This window comes from Thermobia domestica, chromosome 5 (assembly GCF_964235325.1).
Source record: "Thermobia domestica chromosome 5, izTheDome1.hap1.1, whole genome shotgun sequence".
Lineage (NCBI taxonomy): Eukaryota > Metazoa > Arthropoda > Insecta > Zygentoma > Lepismatidae > Thermobia > Thermobia domestica.
Window position 1 is genome coordinate 222,629,511 of NC_137458.1, and position 19,897 is coordinate 222,649,407.

Sequence of the window (19,897 nt, forward strand, 5' to 3'; positions counted from 1 at the left end):
GATGATTTGTAATAGTTTTGCATACAACTTATAATGTGATATCTACAAAGGAAAAGTAGGGGACACAGCAAAAAGTGCTTGGAGAAAATTTGCTTCGCCTGTCTTCTGAATTCATCAACCAAGGTCATTCTCTTTATTTCGGCAATTATTTTACCAGCTACAATCAAGGCTGCTCTTACCTGAAGGACATATTTGTGCTTGTGGAAAAGTGCAGCAAAGTCGAAAACATCTTCCTCGATTGAAGATTGACAAGGTTTCGAACAGAGTGGATTTTGACTAGATAATTAGCAATGACGAAATTTTATTCTTAAACTGGAAAATGGTCTTTGAATATGATGTCAAATTTTCACAGTCCTAACCATGTTGTCACTGCAAACATCAAGAAAGAGATTGTACAAGCAAAGATGACACATGTCCTCACGTAGTCATGGACTACAATACGCACATGAATAATGTAGATAGATTTGATCAAATCAAAAAGTCATACACGATTGATGACACAAGCAAGAAATTGTGACACAGAATATTTTCCACATTCTGATGTTTGTGTTGTCAATAGATTTGGAAAGAATTGATAGACTCTTAGTAAATGGACGCAGAAACGTTTCGAAGATGCATTTTAACTGGCTTGGTCTTTATTACCAAGGCCACCCAAGTATCTCTGAACACAGATGCAAGTGAAGAAACAAAAGCTACTTCCATGATTCACGTTACCAACAAAGGAGGACGAAAGCTCGGTGTTTTGATCAGTGTAGCACAAAAAGGAAACAGGTTCGTGCGAAGTGGATGTGCTCAGTGTGTGGGGTGCCAATATGTATGACATGTTTTCGATAGTTTCATGGATACGATTAAGAAGAAAACACAGTCGAGCATTTTTGAATTTAAAAGTGTTTGTTTTCTAAAGTTTTCAAGTTGAACAATGTCTTATATTATTGTTTGTAAGTGCAACACTGGGAAAATGTATGTTATGAGAGTAACGTCAGGGTGAAAATAATTGTATGTGTTTCTATGTGCATCCGTATATTATTTTCACGGAGACATTTATTTTTAGAAGGTTATTTTAGGTTAGATTAAGAATTCATTTTGTTGCATGGTGGTATTAAATACATACGACCCATAGCTAAGAAATAGGCAAGAAAAATTGTTTTTTGGATTTTACATTTTCTATAGCATCAATACAGAAGGGAAACGTGCATAGTACGTGAATATTCGACCTAGGCAACCCATACATTTCAAAGAGTTAAACTGATGCCAAATATATGTGCTTGTGACAGTTCAAGGTATTTTGTGTGGTTATATCTATGAGAAATATTGGTTTCATTAAAACGTCACCTATCGTACATATGAGAGATATGTATCAACAACAAAGATGTGAGTTATATATATATATATATATATATATATATATATATATATATATATATATATATATATATATATATATATATATATTGAACAAATTCCCAGATACAGCATAACTTTGCCATTTTACACAGGGACATGCTAACAAAAGAAAGAAAAAAACAAAACAACAATAACAACAACATAGAAAAAAGAGTGTAAGAGTAAACCTATTCCGTGAAAGCTCGTTTAATTGCTCTTTCAAACACTGGGTAGCTCGAAAAAATGTCCACATCAGTTGTTACTTGATTATAACAGTTTGGTATTCTATAAAAAAGAGACCTCTGTATAACAGCCAACCTAGGACGGGAAAGATGGAATAGGTGGGTATTCCGGGTGATGCGGGAAGGGACACGTAAGGATAGTTCCTGAAGTAATATTTCCGATCTTAAGCTTCCATTAACTATTTTATGTAGATATTTCAGATCAGAGATAATTCTGCGTACTTCAGAAGTCTGAATATTAAGATGTCGCAAGAGCTCCTTCTTAGATAATATTCGAAGTGCAGGAACACGAAAACGGACTATAGCGATGAAGAAATTGAGAACAGAATCAAGTCTGGAGAGATGTGTAGGTGCTGCCATGGCCCATATGGGAGAGCCGTATTCGATCTTGGGCGCTATTGAAATCTTATAAAAAGTTGCTAATGAAGAAACAGTGCGTAGTTCGGTGAATCGATAAAGAAGTCCCAACATGCGCATTGAATTCCTTAGTATTGAGGAGATGTGGTCATAGAAGGAGAGTTTTGAATCAAAGATGACACCAAGATCGTTATGACTAGCAGAATGTGTGATAGGGGAATCGTTGATATGGTATGTGGAGGGAACAGGGGACTTTTTCAAAGTAATAGTAATACTGTCACATTTCTTACTGTTGAGTTTCAAGTGCCACATTTCACACCAACTTGTAAGGTAATTTATGTCTTCCTGTAGAGCAATTGTGTCATGGAGACACGATATTTCTCTGTATAACTTACAATCGTCAGCAAAAAGCAGAAGGCCACTAGGTTGAGCTGATAAGTGCGTGTAGAGATCATCCATATACAGGACAAACAGCAGAGGCCCAAGTACACTCCCCTGAGGCTACTTAAATTCACGGGTTTGGGGTTAGAAGTCGCCCCTTAAAGAACAACCCTCTGTTTACGGTCCTTCAAGTAGCTTGTGATTAGAGAGAGAAATTTGCCATGCACATTAAATCTATTGGAGAGTTTATGAAGAAGATGAATGTGACTGACAGAATCGAAGGCTTTCGAGAGATCAAAGTAGATAGCATCTAATTTAGTATTGTTATTCATACATTTGACTGCACAGGAAAGAAGAGTACTTAAGTTTGAGAGACTTGAGCTTTTCGGTAGAAAGCCGTGCTGAGAATTATGGATGTAAGGTGAGGTGAATTTAAGTAGCCTGTCTTTGATTATTTTTTCGCACATAATTGATATTACAGAAAGAAGAGAGATTGGCCTATACGAGAGATATTGGCCTATATATATATAATAAACATCATATTCTTGGGATACGAAAATATACATAAAGCCTAGTGATTGCTAATATTTATCATCAATTTAACCCCAAATATAAGTTTGTTGAAACACTATACAATATCGCAGATATTATCGCATACTTGAGGTATCATAGAATTTTTTAATACCAATGAGTCATTTGCCTTATTCATAACGAGAAGAAAGAGGATTGATAGATAAAATAAAATATTATCAATCAATCAACTGCAAGCATAAATCCAAATGTATAACTTTTACTTGATCCTCTTAACAAATATATCAAAGTTTACATTGAAATAAATATTCAATTTATATAAAAATACCGAAAAGGTTTAATTCGTTTCTCATAATGTAATTTCTGACTCAATTCAATTTTATATGTAATTTACGTGTTTGGGTATAAATTGATTGAGATTTAGGTATACATGTATACGTTCTCCAATATGAATAGAATATATTATCTGCTTCTTTGTAAAGACTTGTTTTAAACACTATCTACCTTACAGAAATTATATAGGACAGTTGAAGCAACCATGACAATAAACTTTCACGTTTTTAAGACATTTATTTTGGTTCTAGGAATTTTCTGAGGTCAGTGAACTGTACAAAACATATAATCAAACATACGTTCACTTTTATAATTTATTTTTAATGTAGTTTTATGTATTGTAATTTAGTTTCTTCATAACAAAGCTCAATTTCCTGAGTGTTAACTATTACATTCTAATCGTTAGTGTACAGAAAATGTGGGTTCTACTTCTAGTAATTTCGCTATGATAGATAAGTATTTCATATAGCTTATTTTCTAAAATAGGACAACGATTTATGTGTTTGTAATTAGAATCAATTATAAAATGAAGCACGTTCTAGGAAAGAGTGTTATCGTATCTGAACTCCAAATTAACTGAAAATACTTTATTACTGAATGTTTTCTAAATATGACGTGTTTAATTGTCATGAACTCTTACCATTGGCAATGAAGTTGAGTTGAGTTGATTTTAGTTTAGCGTCCCTTTCAGCAGCGAGGCTATATGAGACGTGGACCTACTGATTAACGTGGATTCCGAACCACATGACCATTGGCAATGAGGATACTATACATATTATTAACAAATGTACGGAACTAAATACACTTGAGGCGAGTTTGAAGGATACTGCGCAAAGTGGTTTAATAACTGAAAGAAGCTAATATTTTATGTCTGTGTTTAATTTCTGTAAATCGGTTACATATTACTGTAAAGTTTACCTATTTATGGAGTGAGAAAGAAGTTAAGTAACATGAGTTAAATCGTAACGCGACCAACATGATAAAACCAACAAATGTGCTAGGAGTGTATAAGTACAGAAAGCAACACTGAGAGAAGGAAATATGCGATTAGCAAAATGACAATTAATTTGCCCTATGTGATTCCGTCAGAAAGGTGAAGAGTTTTTTGCCGAGCCCGTGCCCCATTGAATATGTGATAGGTGGCTTTGTTACATCGCTCATAATACAGAAACTTGGCTCCGATTGCTCTGTTCTCTGATCAATATACGGTAGGTATGTTCAAGTGAAATAAACTGAGAGTTTCTATTTTGTTTCATTTTTCACTATGTAACCGGCCTTACACCGACTTCACGTTATGCGGAACCATATTATGAACGTATTTAGATATCGACTATTATTCTCTTGTTACAAATCCAAAAAAAACAGTGGTGTGAGCAAGCTGTGGACAAAAAGAGAAATTGTAGACGATAGGTTTTCCACACCGACATTGTTGTTGCTTAAGGTGTAAGTGCCCCTCATGAGTCAATGTGAAGAAATCATCAGCGGAAATTAATATATGGCACTTAATCAGAAAGGACCGTGAAAGTGAACCGAGCAGAAAATTGAAAAATTGCCTGCATTCATCGTGAATGATAGGCGGATGACCATCAGGCAGATTACTGAGAAAACGCATTTGCTCTCCAGCGAGGTTTCATTGAGTATCATGCAATATCTGGGAATGAGTAGTGTTTCCACGAACTGGGTGCAACAACTTTTGATTTGAACTAATATTCTCCAGACGCAACAATCAAAGAGATAAATTCAGATGTCTTTCGCACTCGATTCAGAACAGTAGATGAGACCTATCTACACCATTTCCAACTGGAGTCTAAAAAAGTTTCAAGTAATGAAAAACCCATAATCCATGTATTAACACTTCAAGACGCTTAGTTAGAAAACTGACCCCTCACTTTTATATAATTCGGAATGTAAAGTGATAATGAATTGTCTTCGAAGGAGGCGGACTGTGACTGGGAAGTACAGTGTAGGTATTCTATAGCAGCTGCGTAAAAATATAGCAGCAGAAATTTCATGGGAAACTGACAGAATACTTTTCCATCAAGACATTGCCCCTAACTGCATGAAAAATATCGCAGTAGCAGCAGTTCAAGATTGCTTCTACGACTTGTTTTACCCACTTTATTATCCTGATTTGGAACCTCCTGAAACTTCATCTCTTTCCAAACTTCAGAAAGTTGGAAGATATTCACTTCGGCACTGATAATGTCATTCATTTCCTAGTTAAAATTTTATACACCTTCAACAATTCATATTTTACCAGCGGCAACACACTTGAACTCCGATTGACAAAATGTGTTGGCTTGTCAGAGGTCTATGTTGAAAAGAAACAGCCATCATAGATGTGCTTAGAGTTTTTGTAACGACCCTCATATGTTACTAAAGGTTCTTTTTAATTAAATTGTGATCACAGTTTTAAACCTAATATTGTGATTGTGATTGAAACTTTTACTTTCTGTAAATTTGTAGGTATAAAACAATATTTTACATTGTCCTATATATTGTTGTATAGTAACAAAACGTAAAGCCTAGTTTATCCTTTGAGCTACAAAGGACAGTCTAATATGCAAAAATGAATTTCATAATTGTATGAGATATATGTTAAGTCTGTATATATTTCGAATGTAATATAATTAGCTGCAGGGATCTGTGACGTTTAAATTTGCAATTTAATAACATAATTTTTCATTTTCTATGCTATTTATTAACTTGTTTAGTCTATTAGTAATCCCACTAATGTCTATACATCCATTTAATGTTGCTTATTTAACACTAGAACTACCACGAAATTAATAATACAAGAACTACCCAAGGAGCTATTTTGAACACCTGTGTTTTAGAGGATTTTTAGGTTGGAATTCAGCATTCATTTGGCCACCAAGATTTGATGTGACGGGATATAGAAATCCACACTACCTTAATCTAGGTAACAAATATTGGTCTCCCACCCCCAAAATGGTTGAGTGATATGTGCATAAACGTACACTTGAAATCTTTTTAAAGATAAACTCAGGAACGTTTATTATACGAATAGATTACGCATTTATTTAAAAATATAAAATGTGAGCATATAAACGAGTACTACAAGTTTCAAAAGTAAATCTAAATTTTGGTAACATTATTATGTTGATAAATATAGGTATCAGTTTCAATGCACTGATCATGAGTTTTGTTTCCTCTACATGCCCCGATTTCCTTTTCCGCAGAAGTGCTGATGCTGCCAACATAGTATTCGAAACACGCTTTTGTCTCACTTTTTCAGAATGTTCCAATGCCAACTTGAGAAGAAAGTTCTGGCTACTAATATTTGCATTGGTAATACTCTTGTACAAGAGAACAGAGTTTATTACGGCCAAATCAAGTAGGCGATAAAAGAGCTGTACCGGCCATCTAATTGCGTTGCCAGAATGTTTACGAGCCATCTGTTCAACAATGTCTACACCAATTTTCTGCTGGATGTAAAACAAATCTTTTAGTTTTCTTCTTCTCGTAACCACTCATTAGACGTATGTCATTGTGAAGGGTGATCAATATTAGTATTTTTTTCGTTTTTCATGCATTGATATGTGGTGAGTGTGATATCGTCCGCCGTTTCGAGTAGTCTGTGGTGTAAAAATCTTTATTACAGGAATATATCGGAGATGGATACACTCTCCTGTTGCTTCGGATAGTACCAAACAAACTTATTCTGTAAATTTTTAGTACCCTTGCAAAATATAGAGACGTAGAAAAAGGCGTCTCACATTATATGCATACAGTGTATGAAGGGTTTCACAAGAGTTAATATTCAGCAAGAGAGATGTTCGTTGGTCTCTTTTTATATTTTCTTAAAAATATGGAGTACTATTTACAAATTGTAAGTACTTCACTTCAAAAAAGCAACCAAAATGTGAAGCCATATTTATTCGGGTTGCTATTCATGAACAAAATAATATGGGCAGATTTCATGGAAAGAGACGCTTATAAGTAGTGCAGTAAGTATCGGGAGTGTAACAGCTTCGGGAATTTTTAAGCAACACATACCAAATGTCAGAGAATAAGCAAAACCTGTCAGCTTTATGTCTTTTGCTTCTCGTGGATTTGAGATACACCTTATAAATCTCATTATTTCTTCAAACCTGTTTCTGGGCATGACATTCCTAAAGACGCTGCTGCCAAGTTTTTTCAGACTAGAGACACTTTATTCATCCTCATTGCTCCACGGAAATATAAGGCAATAAATGCATGAAATTAATCGAGAGTAGTTGACCAGTTAGGATCGTCTAAAATTCGACGGGCCTCAGTACATTTCTTTATATTTCGCACTATGGTATCGGTTACAAACAGGCTGAATGCACTTGCACAAGCATCATCTATATTACGCGTAACGAGTTGTAGGTCCTGGTTTGATACGAAGTATATAATGTTTTTGTAATCTTTCGCAAGTGTGTTTGTTTACACCCACTACTGTCCACAAGTCTGATCCGGAGCCAGTTCTCTCGGCCTACCACTAATTTGAGTAGAATTGTCTTGCATTCTTCATATGCATCATTATCAGTAGAATCACAATCAATATATTCGACATCTTTGTCAGAACTACTGGAAAGATCTTCTTTGTCAAAGTCTGTAATATCTTCGTTCTCAATCCAGCTCTTACTGTCTTCATCACCAGAAACACTATCGTCAATATCCTATAAATGTGCTACAAACTCTTATTACGGTATTGGCTGAAGTCCCTATGAAGGAACTACCATTCTCTGACAGTCTCTAGGTTCGGGTGCTATAAAGTTCGTGAAGGGGGTTGGTCGTGTATCCACCGTGACTGCCGAGTTCATCGTATCATAAAAACATGGATAGAACTTTCCTTATATAAATTATGTTCGTGCTTTTGGACGTCTCTTATAGCCTCACAAAGGAAGATTGTAACGAGCATAGGACGTTGGATTGAACACCTGGTGATTCTACACAGTAACAAATGTACCCTTGCACTGCGCTACGTTAACTCCATTATCAATATTGCAAGAATGAAATATTTAAACATGCATGCAATACACGTCATAACTTACCCTGTTGAAGAAAATACCGCCATGATAAATTTACTATTAGTATTATATTTTACTATTTGTATTATATCACTCAACACAGAAATCACACTCTGAATAAATATTTCAATGCATATATTTTACCCTTTAGAGAATCAGAAGCACATACGTTTAACGCAAACAACCATTATATTCTTGAAAATGAAATAGTGGCCCAAGACTACGATTTTCGAAGTAACGCAAACGTAAATGATACCGATTAAAACGTACGAATACCAACAATTTCGAAGGTTCGTCCGCTGCTGTACCTACTCATTATTTAAACTAAACTTTATGGTTTGTATCACTATTGGAACACACCGGTTTCATTGATTGAAAATTCCTTTAGAAGAGTTCATAGATGCTTTCAGCTCACTTCGTTGCCTTGGAAGAAATTGAGAAAATGGGGGATATCATCGATAATTCTCCTTACTTGATTGATGATTTCATGGCCGTATTTTACGTATAAAGTCGTTAGGATGTTCTAATTTTCACTTTGAACAGATATGTTATTCCTGTACTTTACCAGGGTATGTTCAAACGTCCAGGATATAGACCATGGTATAAGATATCAAAAATTCCGTGAGAAAGTCAAGGAATCACATGGTGTATCATCTCCTTCCAAGATTTCACTCTTCTGTGCGTTACCATTCTCCGTCACTATGAGGGCGTTTGAATACATTAGTGGAACAAAACTTGGTTCCCTCAAAAAAACTTAGCTTTTAGGTAGTTTCTTCATTAATAAAAGAGTACAGATTATTGTGCTATTCGAAATACCTAAATCCCATTTAAACACATGGCAATATGAATAACTAAATTTTGTTTTAAAATATGCACATTATGACATATAGTTCGGTAAGCTTAGGAGTTCAGCTTTGGGTAGGAAGGAGAAGAGAGTTAAACTGAGTTCACTTCTTCATCCATATTAGGCTATCGGAAGAGAAAAATAGCCGAGCAACCACACACACACACATAGAAACTTGTGAGCGAGAGAGTTTGCAGCATTCCAATTCCAAGAATTCTGTCTTGGTGTGCAGTAATTGTAAGAAATCCTCTTCTGTGTATGAGAGTTGTTCAAAGACCTATAACTATAACGTTATATTCTGCCGCTGTAAGTCGTTTACTACCTGAAAACTCCCTCATTAGCAAACAATGAAACACGTTCTTTAAAACAACCACCTCAAATTAATGGCTGTTCAGAATGGGTTCCGGGGCATCTATAATACATCTTGATAAAAAGTATAAACACGACTTAAAAAATCGTTTTTCTTTATCCAGAGTAAAATAAATAGGAAGTAAACTTCGTGGTGGGCAAACACCGTACGCGTGAGTATTCTCGGGGATGGTCTATTCTAATCTTGGCTGCAGGGATTAGTGCTACATTATTCAACTTGCGCGGTGAAAGACGGATGGAATTAGTTTTGAATGATCTTACACGTGTTACACTCACCTTATGCATTGGTACGCTTTCACATTCATTACGAAGTAATTGTAATAATATTTGACATATAGGAATTGCAATCTGTATGTTCATAGCAATAAATAAATGTGTTAATTTAAAATAAAACTAAAGACTCCGTGCGACTCAGTTTCAGGTAAATTAATAGTAACATCTTAGAAAGGTATTTTTTGATAAATATCTTTTCGACTCGCTTGAACTTAACTTGCATTTAAAGTATTTACTAATGGAATTTCAGTAGTATATAGTACGAAAAATTAAAAACCAAAAATATATCTGTGTGTGTGTGTGTGTTTACATGCGCATATTGGCAATTTATAAATATTATTAAAAGATCATCAGTGTTAAAACTAATTAATGATGCATTACGATGTACCAACAAAGAAAACAAGCTTCAAACGTGATTTTATATAGCTTCAGCTTATTAAAAATAAATACGTATTAGAAATAAAATGGTTTAATGTAATGTACACCTCTTTTAAAATATAATAAGAATAACAAAAGAATTTGTTACCAAAATTTTTTTTTTATATATTGCGAAGAATGAGTTCAATAATACTCATGGATGATTTCGCTCTATTGAATAATGTTTTGATATGTTAATATGCATTATAGTTTTCACAGTACTTTTACTTCTTACTTAAGTTTTTCAAGATGAAATTCATAGTGTTAAAAGTTGTAATGGGAAAATCTAAATAGCACCTATGGATAAAATAAAATATTGAAATGTTGGAAACTGCGTAATTTTATAATGATAACTTAAAGGTGACCAACAAAATTATTAATAAACGGATTTAAAATTACAAATGTTGATAGTCTTGTGTTATAATCACATAAACTAAATTCTTTTGTATTTACCTTCCTCTACTATAAAGATAGAATTTCGTTTTCACTGAAGTAAAAATGTGAATTAATATTAATGTTTTTATAAAGTGGAAATATAATGAGAGTGACTGAGTGAGTGAGTGAGTGAGTGAGAGAGAGACAGAGAGAGAATTACAGGCTTTAGACTCTAGACAACCTGAATTGCTTTGACAAGTGAATATGTTATCTGGTCTCCTTGTCATTAAAGAAATTCTTAGTAAAAACCAGTTACGATGCACGGACATATAAACGAAATGAACTAGTTACATAAGTTACAAATGGTAATAAATCTTAAAGTGGACAAACAAAGAAAATACTTATAATGTTAATATTTTACATAAAATAATAGCCACAAAAATACAGTTTTGAACATTAAGAAGGTAAAAGTAAATATTAGTTACACAATTGTACAAAATTGTAATTTTCTTACATATAATAGGGGTATATAATACAGAGATAGTGAGCCAATCATAAATGGATAATTACTTTGCAACAAGTTGCAATTGTGATATTCTACGATATCAGTAAATCTCCTAGTTTTAGTCGATTATATATATATATATATATATATATATATATATATATATATATATATATATATATATATATATACAGACTGTCTCATAATTCGTGTGTAAAATTTAATTTCATAGTACTCAGAACTGGTAAAAGCTAGAACCGTGAAATCTGCAGGCAATTTAGAGGAAGATCAGAAGATTTGTTTGATAGCAAAATGAGATCGCGGGTATTATTGTTTGCGGAGTTACAGGGTCAAAGGTCAAAATGCGATTTTTTCCTTATGGGATTTCAATGTTAAATAGTAGTCTCACATGCCATTTTTTTGAATATCTATCTCCGGTAACCAAAATTGGTATATCGACATAAATTCTGATCCGAAACAATGTGATAACGAGAAATTTGTCCAATCGTGACCCGGTGACCTCTAGCAGGTCATCTGTGACCCTTGAAGAAAAAGCTCCCTTATCAACAGCTTATTGTACACAACTAATTCAGTTGAAGATAATGTTAAAAACACATGTGCTCAAAGGATCTACTAATCATTCTTTTTAGCAAAACGAAGAGGTTAGCAATATCATCAGAGGTCAAAGGTCACGTAGTTAAAATGTCATATTTGATGTGTTAACAAATAAGAAACTGTGACATAGGAAATAATGCTTTGAAGTGCCATAGAACACATGCATAATGATCCTTCCAACGAGTGTGTATGGGCATAGGGAAAAGGTCATCATAAGAGGTCAAAGGTCACGCAGTTAAAATTTCATGTTTGATGTGTTAGCAACTATGAAACTGTGACGTTTGAAAATTGATTTGAGCAACCATGGAACACATGCATAGAAGGTCCTTCGAATTGGTGTATATGGGCATAGGAAAAAGGTCAACAATGTCATAAAAGGTCAAAGGTCACGCAGTTAAAATTTCATGTTTGATATATCAGCAAGTATGAAATTGCGATGTTGGAAATAAGGATTTGAGTAACCACTGGACACATGCAGAAAACATCTTCCAATTGATGTGTGTGAGAGGTCAACAATATCGTAAAACGTCAAAGATTACGCAGGTAAAATTTCATGTTTGATGTGTTAGCAAGTATTAAACTGAGACGTTTGAAAAATACTTTGTGCTACTACAGAAAACACGCATAAAGGTTCTTCAAATTGGTGAGTATAGACATAGCAAAAAGGTCAGCAATGTCATAAAAGGTCAAAGGTCACACAGTTAAAATTTCATGTTTGATGTGTTAACAAGTATAAAAGTGTGGCATTTTAAATATGGATTTGAGCTTCCATAGAACACATGCAGAAAGATCCTTCCAAGGGGTGCACATGACCATAATGAAAAGGTCAATATTGCCATAAGTTGGAGAAGCCTAATTTTGTAATTCAAATGCTGCAGGCAATGGTAGGTATGTTTCTGTGATGTTTAAAACAATGATGTGTTAAACTTAAGTTCACTCTGGATATAAGTGTCTTTGTGAAGATTTTTTCAAGAGTGTCTGGAGTTATCTGTTCAACGGCACGCTGTTTCGATCGTCGAAGTTCTTCAAGTGTTACTGAAGGAGTTTTATAAATTTGTTGCTTAAGAAAGCCCCATAGAAAGAATTCGCATGGGGTTAGATCAGGACTTCCAGCTGGTCACTCAACATCAGAAACTATACTTATTAAACGGTTTCCAAACCTTCCTCTTAAAATGTGCAATGTTGCATTAATACGATGTTCTGGAGCAGCATCCTGTTGAAACCACATATCATTGTGTGGATCAAGATTTAAGGGATCAAGTTCATGGAAAAAAATTCTCGCGACATATTTTGGTATGTAAGTTTATTAACGTTTCCTTCGAAGAAAAACGGCCCTATTACAACAGTTGATGTTATTCCCATCCACACGATAATACCCCTTTGATCTGCATAGCGTTCAATTCTTTCCGCCGATGGACTGGGTCCCAAGAACCGTTCATGTAACGAAGACACTGTTCCATTTAAAAAAAAACAGCTTCATCTGACATTATAAGTTGAAATAAAAAATATGGGATTTTCATTTATTTTGTTTATCAACCAGTTACAAAATAAAATTCTGGCACCGAAATAATCATCATGTAATTTATTTACAATCTTCATACTGTACGCCTTAACCTCAAGCACAGGCAATATCCTACTCAGCGAACTTCTTTTAACGTTGGATGCAACACTCCAGCGACGGATTGATTTTCTTGGTAAACTAAGCACAGAACGAACCACTCTGCGTTTAGTATCCCCGGTAGAGATCCTTACAGGTGGTCCTGCCTTTCGTTGTCGCTGAGAAAGATGTCCCTTTCTAAAACAGTTATTACGAAACTGTTTGCAAAGATGAAGAATTTGGTTATTGCTTATTTTCACACCCCACCGTGCAAACGCCTTTCTCCGCGTTTATTTAACCTACTTCCTACTAAGAACTGTATGCAAATCGGCACGTTGTTCCTTTGTTAGAATATCCACTGTGACTTACACAATTACACACACACACACACACTTCCAAACACGTAGGCCTATGAGTATAGGGAAAATAAGGAATACAACAGCTTTTATTTTCTTACACACTCACAAGACACACAATATTTCCAAACACTCAAGATTCACAAACTCATTTAATTTTAAGCTCAACTCCACACTCACCTGCCTCACTGTCTCTGTCTAACCAGATTATCATTCTAGCAACACCAAACCACCCTTGTGAACGAAACAGACCGATTATTTGACGTGAGTTCAAAACATAAACAGGTCGTGTTTATGCTTCAGTCATGAAAGGGTATAAATAAACGATAAGAGTGCGTCTCTTCCTACATATGGGGAAGCAATTTATTTCCAGTGGAATTATTTTTATTTTCTCAATTTCCTGGGTAAGCATCAAGGAAATATTAAGGTTGCCATATTTATTTTTCATGACAATAGGGACATCTTTGTTCTCCCCTCAAACTTCACAACACAATGCATTGCTTGGAAACAGTTTATTTTCAATGCATTATTCTTTTTTATATGAATACAAAGAAATAACGAACAATCTGTAGTACAGTCTGTTCTCAGGATTTTTTTTTTTGAGAACTGAGTGATTTGCATTTACATGTGATATTTTCATTGGATAATGCTACTCAAATAATATTTTTTTAGAATCTAGACGAAAGAAAATCCTGAACCCACTATGCCCTAGAATGTCCTGCACACAATAGTGCGCATTCTATAATGACTTCCTAAAATTAAGTATTCTTGTTATTTAAAAGAAAAGATTTCCGAGAGCCCAAGTAAATACTCTTAATTTTATATACCATACCAACTAAATTAGTTCTCAAACATTGCCGTCTCATATTTGCCAATATAAGAACTATAAACTTCTTATTTCGTGACCTTTGACCTTTTATGGCACTGTTGACCATTAATTATGCATGTATTCCATGGGCGCCTTTTTGCATGTATTCTATGGCAGGTCAAATCACTTTTCAAACGTCACACTTTCATATTTGCTAACACAAACAATCATGTTTTAACTGCGTGACCTTTGACCTTTTATGGCATTGTTAACCTTTTTCTAAGACCATGGACTCCCCTTGGAAAGACCTTTATTCATGTGTTCTATGCGAGCTCCAATTATTCTTTGTAACGTCAGAGTTTCATACATGACATTTTTACTGTGTGACCTTTGACCTTTTATGACATTGTTGAGCTTTTGTATGCCCATACACACCAACAGGAAAGACCTTTATGCATATTTTCTATGGCAGCTACGGCTCCCTTATTTCCAACATCATAGTTTCATACTTGCTGATATATCAAACATGAAAATTTAACTGCGTGACCTTTGATCTTTAAGGACGTTCTTGATCTTTTTCCTGTGCCCATACACATCCGTTGGAGGGACCTTTCTGTGTGTATTCTATGGCACGTCAAATCATTTTTCAAACGTCGCCGTTCCATATTTTCTAACACATCAAACATGAAATTTTAACTGCGTGACCTTTGACCTTTTATGACATTGTTGACCATTTTCCTATGCCCATATACACCAATTCGAAGGACCTTTTATGCATGTGTTCCATGGTAGCTCAAATCATTTTTCAAACGTCCATTTTCACAGTTCTAGCTTTTACCAGTTCTGAGTACTATGAAATTAAAGTTTACACACGAATTATGGGACAGTCTGTATATATATATATATACTTCTAAATCATTTTACAGTTTATCATGTCACATTTTCATTGATATTTTCAAAACATATTTAGCATAGACTAGTGTCATTTATTTGAATGATAAAAAATTTGGAAAAGCGATTTCCGAAGGCAGAAAGTGAACACAAGAGTTACAACCTTGTTGATTATGAAGTATAATAGAAAAATTGTGTAGTCAGCAACCATACATTTTTACCATCATTCAGCCAACGATAATATTATGTGTCGAAGTCCCGAGTCGATGATGCATAGAATGCATTTAACACCGTTTGACTATCAGGGATAGTCTTGCCTACCAAGAAGTGCTCGAAATGCAGGAAGAAATATTAGTCAGTGCGAGTGATGTCAGGAAATACATTGGATGATGAAGGGTTCGGTTTTAGAATACATTAAAGTCTCCAATATCCATTAAGCGAGGCCCATACACTCTAATGCAACAACAGATACAATGCCTTTTTACGGTTTCTGCATGTTTGCAGGTAATATTGATGTGTGTTTTGAGATGTTCAGCACTTTAACAATTCACTGTGGCAGCCCCGCTTTCAAGGATAAATACACGGTGAATTAAGAAGGTCATAATGAACACCAAGTAAGGTTTTGGGAAACGGCCCTGAAGTTTTCTATCTGCCAGTATCTAGATAGTCGATGGTAGTTGTTGCTGATTCATATTTTCTAACATGCAACTTCGATGGAAGAAACATTCCCATGTATTCCTCAAGAACTTACAGCTCACATGGTTATTCTTGTTCACTGTTTTAACTCACGTAGCACCCAGAATTCCAACTAGTTTATATTACTGATTGCACGAAGCCGCACAACCACAGTGGAACAGTCGAATAACTTTTGAGGGTTCGCTTCCACAAGGTTTCTGTGAAGTTTATTCAAACCTAATATTGGTTTCGACCACGGATTTAATTTTGCTATACTTTCACTTTAATGGAATTTTAAAAAACTGCGAATATTAAGTTTATTTTAGGTATGTTAACTTTTGGTGTCTTCAAGCAAACAAAGTATTGGATGAATTAACTTTCCTATCTTACTAACAATTACTAATGAGTTACGATACCACTTAGTTTTTACTGTACCTTTAATTGACTTTTATTCACTACACACTTAGAAAGGAAACTTTTTGTATCACAATGACTACATTAGGCGTTGTCATATGCCACTAAAATGTCAATTGCCACAGTTGGCTCTAACTTCCGTTAACAACTAGCGACTTCAACCATTTAGGACTCCATTTCTACATCAACAAGTTTGCACATTATATTTTCTACATAGTAATATCCTTCATTTCTTGTTACAATTTTCCAACACTTTGTCCGATTAATCCAAATCAACACCATGTTCGACTAATCAACATAACTCAACATTCTCCGGGTATTGTCCAAAAACAAATTGACAAAATCGTAGTACCAACCTAAAAATTTGTTAACTATTCCTGGCCCGAGTACAGTGATACTATCTTTATTTTCTCTCACTCCAGAATCGTTTACTTTCGTAGTGAAGAAAAATCAATTGTAAATGTGTTCACTGTTCAATGTGTGCACTTTTATACGACTCTGTTCAATAACTGGAGTTCCCTAATTGCCTTGGTACCCCTGCCTACTTGGTGGACATGCAAAGAGCCTGTGATTTCAGAAGCGTTACTTTTGTTCATATCTAGTTTGTCTTCTTGACATCAGTTTCCCACTATACATCAATGAGAACACTTCGTTCTCAACAAGCAAACAGAATGAAATTCTTCTCCTGTAAACATCTAAGAAATCAATATTTTCACTTTTTTTTAAAGTTGCATCACAAGATTAACTCTGGCTTCAATGAAGACTGGGGATGCTACACATGAATACTGCAATGTGGCATTTCTCACGTTGCTATTGAAAACGTTTATCTTATTTTTGGGTTTAATATTAAAATAATAATATATGTATTTCATGTTTTAATTAATTAATATTTCCAATCCCAAGCATGCATTAGCCAGATTTACATATTATCCTCTGAATTTCTTTACTTCTTTTTCAGAACCTGCTTAGGGTTAAGAATGGAATTTTCCGTTTTTTTTTTATGTCCAGTTACCTACCCTTTCTATTTTCCACTAGATTTGGCTTCTTCCTGTTTTCTTCAGTTGAGAGGAGAATTCTTTAACAGTTTCTTACAGGTCCGTTAGAGTAAACAAAAAATACCCTGGCATGCGCCGTTGTTCCTTTTATTAGAAGGGGCCTATTCAAGCGGAGTTGGTAGCCTGAACAGTGACATGCCAATGTTTGCAAGAAGTGTTTTACAGAGGAATTGTTGTAAGAAATTAAGCCTAATTCTGTAACTGCGATATTTTTGGACATTCAAGTCAGAGGTATTGCCAGTTCCCGCAAGATTTAAAGGAGCTCAAGAATTCAGATAAGGTATTCCTGGATAGGAGTTAGGATTTTTGGCGTTTTTAAGTAGTATAGATCCTACGTGTGTAAAGCAAGCAAATGGGTCTACATTCTTCAGAACAATTAGCTAGTGAGCTGTTCTGAGGGGGTAGTCAGGAAGAGTGTTTGAATCTAGCTGTATTAGGTGCTGATATATCTTCTACTGGGGGAGGAATTTCTACGATGCAGTTGACTATACCCTATATCAGATGAATGTGTATATTAATAAAATGATTAATTTCCAGTCTAGAGACCTTACTTTTATTCACTCTCTGAAATGAACAAGATCCCTAGACATTAGCGAAAGTGATAGAACGTTTATTATCGGTTATATACGTAAATAAAGTAGAGAATATTCATATCGGAAATTTCAGTTAAAGTAGAAAGATGTATATTCGAAATTAAGAAAGAATATTTTATTTAAGATTTTAATTGGAAGGAGAACGTGTTGTTACTATTTTACCTTCCAAATTTGGATATTTGTTCGGAATAAAGGAAATAATAAGTAGAAAATAAACATAAGCAAAGTAACGTTGAAAATTTAATTTACCTAGGTGAGGTAAAAACTGCCTTGGAATAGGGCTGTACATTGAAATAAACGCAGAAAATTTCGTGGAAGAAATAAGGAGAGTTAGAGGAAAACCGTGTCGAGGAACATTATGAGAAGCTGTAATTACGAAAGTTTAGATGATGTTAACCCTTCCCAAGTTTTCGGGAGATAAATCCAAAAATCCCTTTGACTGTCGGAATCTTGTAGTGACTCTGCGTAATGTAAGGAAATTTCGGTGGGTGAAATGCTAGAATCAGAACTTCCAAATCTTTTAATAGAAGACTCTGGGAAATGATATAATTTGAAGGTTAGTTTCACAGATTTTGCTACGTTTTGTAAAAAAATGTTTTTATGATATTGTAGCGTTAATTACAACAATGAGATACAAATACAATTAGGAGGTAGAATTCAAGATTCAGATGAATCTCTACCTACGTTTATAAAGAAACGTCACTTCATTTCTCTCGTTTGAGAAGATCTATTTTGGAAGAATAGCAGATAGTAAAAATATTTAGCGATGCTTATCCGAAGTATGAACAATATCTTGATGAAATAAATTTCAAGAGTTCGAGAGAAGTAGAAGAGTATTCGTTGAAAGCATTTTTGTTGGAAAATTATTATTATGCGAAACAGCATAATGCCGGAAATGTAGAAAGTTATCGAGTGGTGCAGTAAAGAAGATAGAAATAGACACTGCGTTAGAACCATCGATGAAGTCACAAGCCTTGAAACCCGCTTATTCTAATAGAAGGCAAATCTGAAAAGAGAAAATAATCAAAAAAACAATAGAATGGAAGAAAATTAGGTGCCACAGTTGCAATGGAGCAGGGCATATAAGTTAGGTTCTCCAAAATAGGAACAAGGTTAGGAAACAAGAGAATAGTGATCATATTTCGGCAACTGAAGTAAAAGATTCGAGAATACTTGCTGAAGGAAATAAGTCTAAACCATATAATTTCAATGGCACTTAAAGGATTGCTATGTTCATTCAGAATCTTATATATGTTTAATCGAGGAAGAAACAGCGATTTATTACACTTAAAATGGGACAGAAAGTAAAATAGTAAATGAAATTATATTATTAGCAACAGAACGAACCGTTTGAAAGCTTACGATTTTTTCCACTTTTTTAAAGAAAAGGAGTGAACTTACAAGTAAGTTCTATGTATTAGGAGATAAATCGACAGACATCGCACGAGACGCAGATTTTCTAGGTATGACTTAATTTCGAATGTCCCAGTGAACAATTTATTTGTCGAATTAAACTTTCTTATCTCAAGGGATTCCAACGGTTGCCTCGTAGTTTCCATCTTACAGACAACAACAAAATAACCATGATTCCAGACCGCTTTACCCTTGCAAGTTAAGGTAAGTAGAGTTAAATAGAGAACGAGGTTCAAGGAAATGAAGACTTTTGAAAATGTTTAATACACATTATTTTTCGAAAAAACTTGAGCAGTTGAAGAAACAACATCTGAGTTTTATGAGGTAGAACATAGTAAGGTGCTCGTGTACATTGAACTTTCTGTTAGATTTTGTGAAAAAAAGTATATCACAAAATGTCAGAGAACTTTAATGAAAAGAAACTTATAATCATTATTAGAAATTGCATGGCA